This window comes from Hipposideros armiger, unplaced genomic scaffold (assembly GCF_001890085.2).
Source record: "Hipposideros armiger isolate ML-2016 unplaced genomic scaffold, ASM189008v1 scaffold_204, whole genome shotgun sequence".
In the NCBI taxonomy this organism is placed as follows: Eukaryota; Metazoa; Chordata; class Mammalia; order Chiroptera; family Hipposideridae; genus Hipposideros; species Hipposideros armiger.
In genome coordinates, this window is record NW_017731554.1 from 2,233,783 (window position 1) to 2,240,289 (window position 6,507).

The window sequence follows — 6,507 nt, forward strand, 5'->3', positions numbered from 1 at the left end:
AGTTTAATTTGATGATGAGTTGAAGAAAATTAATAGATTTTTTCAGCTGTGAAGCAAAGGCTGTAGATACTGCCTCTCAAGCTGACCTCCACACCTCTAGTATCCTTCCCCCAAAGTTTTTGTACAAGTTGTTACATGGCATCTGCCCACAGACCAGGCTCTTTGTGACGTTCTATCTTTTTCACAAGAAAAGACATACTGCTCGCTTTCTCACTGTCAACTCTTCCCTCAAAAAAAAAAAATCAGGGCACTATAAATAAGCATCAAATTATCTTTACTCACAGGGCTAGATGTATGCTACTTAGGAAGATGTTTATGACAAAATGTGACTAACCAGTACATGGGGTATGAGCTTCAAATTGGTGTTCTTTAAAGAAATAAGAAACCAGAAAGAAGGGTGCTTGGATTAGGTCACAAAGTAGAATAAACTATATGTAGAGCAAATTTACAACCACTAAAAAGATTCTGTGAACATTCTCTTGATGTCTTTACATTCTTGTGTGGCGCATGAAAAGGGAACATTATGCAGACTAGGGGAATGAATCACTCTTGATCCAACAGTGCATGACATTTCTTACTTGAGCTTTCTTGCATTCACATTCTTATTACTCAATATGATATGTGACTTCATTTTGACACAGCCTTTCCATTATGACATGCACATACAAATTCCTCAATTTGCCATAGCATACTTGCATGGCAAAATACTTAAATGTTAGGTGAACTCTTATTTTCACATATTTAGAGATTGTTATCCCCAGCAGAACAACAGCTCTTGGTGGGTACCTTAGTGACCAGGAATCTAACCTAGTTGTTAAGGGCTAGGCCTAGAGTCAAACAGATTAGACTTCAAATTCTAGATTGTACCACATGCTAGCTTTGTGGACTCGAGCACTTTATGTTAACTCACTAAGATTTGATTCATCTGTAAAAAGGGGGTTATAGTAGTAACCAAAAACAGGATCATTGTGTGGATTAATGATCACTAATAATAAAAGCAAAACATGGTGGGGAAGTGATGTTGTCTTTTGTTTCCCACTCAAGGGAACAGAATTGGATTATCTTTGATTTATGACACACTGTCATCATTGGCCTATGCATGACCCTTTTTGTTTTTACTTATGCATATTATGTGGTTATTTGTGTATTTGTTTATTATTAATAATATAAATACTTGTGAACCAACCACACAATATAAGAATTAGAACATTAATAATCATTTACACCCACCTGTGGGCTTCTCCCCAGGCTATTCCTCTATTTCCTCTTCCTTGAACCTTTTTATTTTTTTCAAAAAGAACAGCTTTTAATGTGGCTATATGCATACACCAGAACTGAAACACTTAAAGCAACCTTCATCTGAATTTACAAAATACAAACATATAAAATAATGTCAACAACAATGTCCACTTATTTTGGAAATTTATTACAATGTAAAACCAAAATTCTTACTCTGACAGCACCTTGGTTATAAGATTGTTATAATAGTGCCAACTATTTACTTTTTAGTAATCAGATACCCTAAGGAATATTATTAATGATAAATCACTTTTAATATTCAGCTATATAGGAAGAAACAGAAATAAAAGAATCTAGAAAACAGTATTTTGAAAATGGGGCACTTTATGAAAGACTAGTAAACAGAGATTTCAAAGTTTTTCCCTTTTCTAGTTCGCTCCCAGTCTTTCTGAATTTTCATTGTTTTTTACAAATCTATACAGATCACTTCACATAATTTCTAACATAAATGCTTGTGGTGTTATAAACTTTGGGTCAAATAGCATAGTTTGTTCTGGTCTCTCTCTCTCTCTCTCTCTCTCTCTCTCTCTCTCTCTCTCTCTCTTTTTCTTTACTTTTTTTTACTTTTGCTATGACAAATTTTTATTAGCATTGGCAAAGACTGATATTAAAACATTTAAATGCTTATATTGTAATATATTACACACAGTCATAAATAATTTAAAATTATTTATGTTTCAGGACATAACTTTTTTAATAATGTTTTTTATTTTTCAATTACAGTTGACACTCAATATTATATTAGTTTCAGGTGTACAACATAGTGATTAGACATTTCTATAACTCATGAAGTGATTACCCTGATAAATCTAGTAACTGACACCATACATAGTTATTACAATATTATTGACTATATTTCCTATACTGTAATTTACATCTCCACGACTATTTTGCAACTACCAATTTGTACTTCTTACTCCCTTCCCCTTTTTCACCCATCCCCCCAAATCCTCCCCACCCCATCTGGCAATCATCAGTTTGTTCTCTGTATCTATGAGTTCATTTCTGTTTGTTCATTTATTTTGTTCTTTAGATTGTACATATAAGTAAAATGATATGGCATTTGTCTTTCTCTGACTTTCTCACCTCAGCACATTAGTCTCTAGATCCATCCATGTTGTTGCAGATGGCAAGATTTCGTTCATTTTTTATGACTGAGTAATATTCCATTGTATACTCTATGTACCACCTTTTCTTTATCCATTCGCCCGTTGATGGACACCCACGTTACCTCCATATCTTAGCTATTGTAAATAATTCTGCAATGAACATATGGATACACATGTCCCTTTAAAATAGTGTTTTTTGGGGTTTCTTCAGATAAATACCCAGAAGTGGAATTACTGGATCCTTCTTTGTTTCTCATTATAGGCTTTGTTTTAAAGTCTATCTTATCTGATATAAGTATTGCTACCCCAGCATTTTGTTGTTGTTTCCATTTGCATGACGTATCTTTTTCCATCCCTTTACTTTCAGTCTGTGTGTGCCTTTCGATTTGAGGTGGGTCTCTTATAGACAACATATGTATGGGTCTTATTTTTTTATCCATTCAGCTACCCTATGTCTATTGATTGGAGCATTTAATTAATTTACATTTAAAGTGATTTTTGATAGGAACATAGTTATTGCCATTATTAGTCATAGTTTTGATATTTTGTTTGTTTTCCCCTTCTTAAAGAAACCCCTTTAACATTTCTTGTAATATTGGCTTGGTGGTAATATATTCCTTTAGCTTTTTCTTGTCTGGGAAACTCTTTATTGCTCCTTCAATTTAAAATGATAGGCTTGCTGGGTAGAGTAGTCTTCATTATGGGCCCTTGTTTTTCATCACTGAATATTGTGTAGAATATTCAAAGTCTAGGTTATTACAGACATGCTTTCTCATTTTCTTTTCTTTGTTTTTTGCCAGCTTTTGAAAGATAACACCAAACTTTCTCCAGGTATTTGATTACCTTTACTTCATACATCTCTAGTAGCATTTCTTGAATTTCTTTTCTTATTTGAGTACCTTTCCCAATACAGTTTTCCATATGGGTCTTTGTGTGACTTTTGAGGCCTTATATGCTTGAAAATATTTTTATTATACCCTCACATTTAAATGACAATTTGGCTGGATATAAATCCAGGCTCAAAGTTCTTTTGTCTTTTCAATACTTTAAAAATATTATCATTGTCTTCTTGTTGCTCTTGAAAAGTCTGAGATCCTGATGCTTTTTGTTTCCTTATAGTTGATAGGTTCTATGTCTCTAGAAACTTTTAGAATTTTATCTTTGCCTGTAAAACCTTTCATTTCATTATAATATTACCAGGGTTAATTTCTCCTTATCACTCTTGTTTGGTACTACTTAAATATGACGTCTTTCATCTTTCTTTAATTCTGGAAAATTTATTTCCATTTCTTCAAATAGTCCTCCATTTTAATTTTTCTCTCTTCCTGACATTCCTATTATCTGTAAGTTGAAGTTCACATTCCAATTCGCTCTTCCTTGACCCTTAGCTTTTATTTTATATATTCTTTTTCTTTATTCTTCCCTGCTTCTTTCTAGAAGAGCTCTTTGATCTTTCAGCTCACTAATTTGTTTATTAGCCATGTCTATTCTACTATCTATCTCATCTGTTATGTTATCTCTACTATTACATATTTTTCATGCCTAGTATTTCATGCCTGGTATTCTTTTTTTTTTTATTTTTATTGGGGAATTGAGGGATGGGAACAGCGTTGGGGAATTGGGGAAAGGGGAACAGACAAGTTGCTGTCATTTTTGTTCTTCAGTCTAGTTCTGGAGGATGTTGCTTCACAGGCCCAAGTTGGCACCATCATTCCAGGGCGAGGCAGATCAGTCGTGGGCTTCTGGACGGCTGCTCACTGTGGCTGCTGGCCGCTCACGCTGGCTGCTGGCTACACACGGTAGCCCATGGCAACCCACTGCCACAAGGGCTGCAGCCTACGCTGTCGCCGGCGACTCATGGCAGCCCAGCTCCAGGTTGACCTGTTGTTCAGCATCTTAGCTGTAGAGGGCAATGTCACTGGCCCTCATATGGGATCCGAACTGTGGCCCTCTGGCATCCCAAGCCAGCTCTTAACCAGTGCACTAGTTGGCCGGCCCATGCCTGGTATTCTTGACTTTTACAATTTCCTTATTGATTATCTATTATTATTTTAATTGAGGTCTGACAAGTTCACGAACTCATCCTAGAAAAAGTGCTACATACCTCCTTGCTGAATATCACTATGGTCACCTTCAAAGTACTCCCTTTGGGAAGCTATGCATCAACACCAGTGCCTAGTCCACTCTTCCAAACAATTTTGGAACTCTTTTTCTGGAATGGCCATCAGAGCTGTCATTGTATTACACTTGATGTCCTGAATGTCATCAAAATGTCTTTCTTTCAATATTTCCTTTATCTTTGGGTAAAGAAAGAAGTCATTGGGGGCCAAATTAGGTAAGTAGGGAGGGTGTTCCAATACAGTTATTTGTTTACTGGCTAAAAACTCCCTCTCAGACAGTGCCGTGTGAGCCGATGCATTGTCATGATACAAGAACCATGAATTGTTGGCAAAAAGTTCAGGTCGTCTTTAACTTTTCCAAGCAGCCTTTTCAGCACTTCCAAATAGTAAATTTGGTTAACTGTTTGTTCAGTTGGTACAAATTCATAATGAATAATTCCTCTGATATCAAAAAAGTTTAGCAACATCGTTGCAACAAGTTCGTGAACTTAATTGTCCAGACCTCGTATTTGTTAATCATCAGATTTAACGTCTTTGCTTCTGGTATTTGTAATCCGAGTTGTTGTTTGCTTTTGAAGTAGCTTATGTTTTTGAGATATCTCATTACTTTGGCCTGCGAGTGTATACTTCTCTGATAGTATCAGCTATTGTGTCTGGGCATTTGGTATGGGAAAAGACCAAAGGGCATATCCCAGGCTGTGTCAACATCCAGTGAGATCAAGGAGAGGGAAAGAGATAACCCTAGGGTGGTGAGTTCCAAGCACCAGACTAACCACAATTAATTTTTCAGGCTGGGTATCATGCCACCAAGTAATTCTGGTCACGGCCCTACCATGAGGCCCAACCCACCCCTCAAGGAAAAGCAGCCTTAAGAAGGAGGTACTCTTAGGTAGTAAGTAATTCACCAGCCCTAGGAGCTGAAAGGAGTTGGGGAATGAAAGTGAGTAAATGATCAAGGTCAGTCAATCCTCACCAGTTTTCACACTGCAGCTTCCTTCTTCTCTGATTGTTATCCTGGAGGACACATACCAGCGGTCTGAGTCTTTGTTGATAATCTCCACAGAAGTCTCCTGCCCCAGGCTTCAGATGTACACACAGATATACAAACACATACACATACACACACACACATGCATGCCAGTTCAAAACAGGCTTCCCTGTTCCCAAAGATTTCTGTTTTGTTTTTCCCCCTGTTATTTTCTAGTTTCACAATGATTTTCCTCTACACTTCCTCCAAGATTGATCTTGGGGTCAGCAGCCATCCCATGGTAAGTCTCTATCTTGGCAAAATGGGAGATTTTTACATAGGTTTATATTAGACAAAACTGTGAAACAAATATCCCCTAGGACCTTAGTTGCACCAGGACAAACCTGGATTCAAAATCTCCATTACAATGCTTCCCTACCTGAGCCTCACTTCCCCATCATCCGTCAAAGGTCTCTGTGTTATTCCTTGCCTTCTTGGAATCTCATTAATTGATGCTTATTTTTTCCCTGTGGACATACCTAATTAACCCAATCATAAAGCTAATGAAAAAAAAACTGGAATAGCAGAGAGGAAGGAGCCTTAAGACTCTTCAGTAACCAAAGTGCATTTTAATAGTAGTCTTTGAAAGGCATTTGCTTTGTTTAATCCGAAGGAATAAGGCTTTGTAGAAAGGAAGTAGGAGGCAGCTGCAAGAAACGTTTTGGACAAATACAATCATTCAGCTTTCAAATTTCACTGAATTTTGTAGAATCACACATCCATATAATATTATAATTTCCATTAATGTTTATAAACTAACAACAACAATAATTATAAGTCAACTTTTCCCATTTCAAGTCTAACAGGTCAAAATGCACTTCATGATTTAGTATATATGGAACCTTACATAATATGGTCCTAGCATACTCCTTCAGCCCCATCCTTATAATTCTACTGTTACTACTCAGTTGGAGTACTTTCAGCTTCTTTCCACCTCAAGATATTCAAAAAT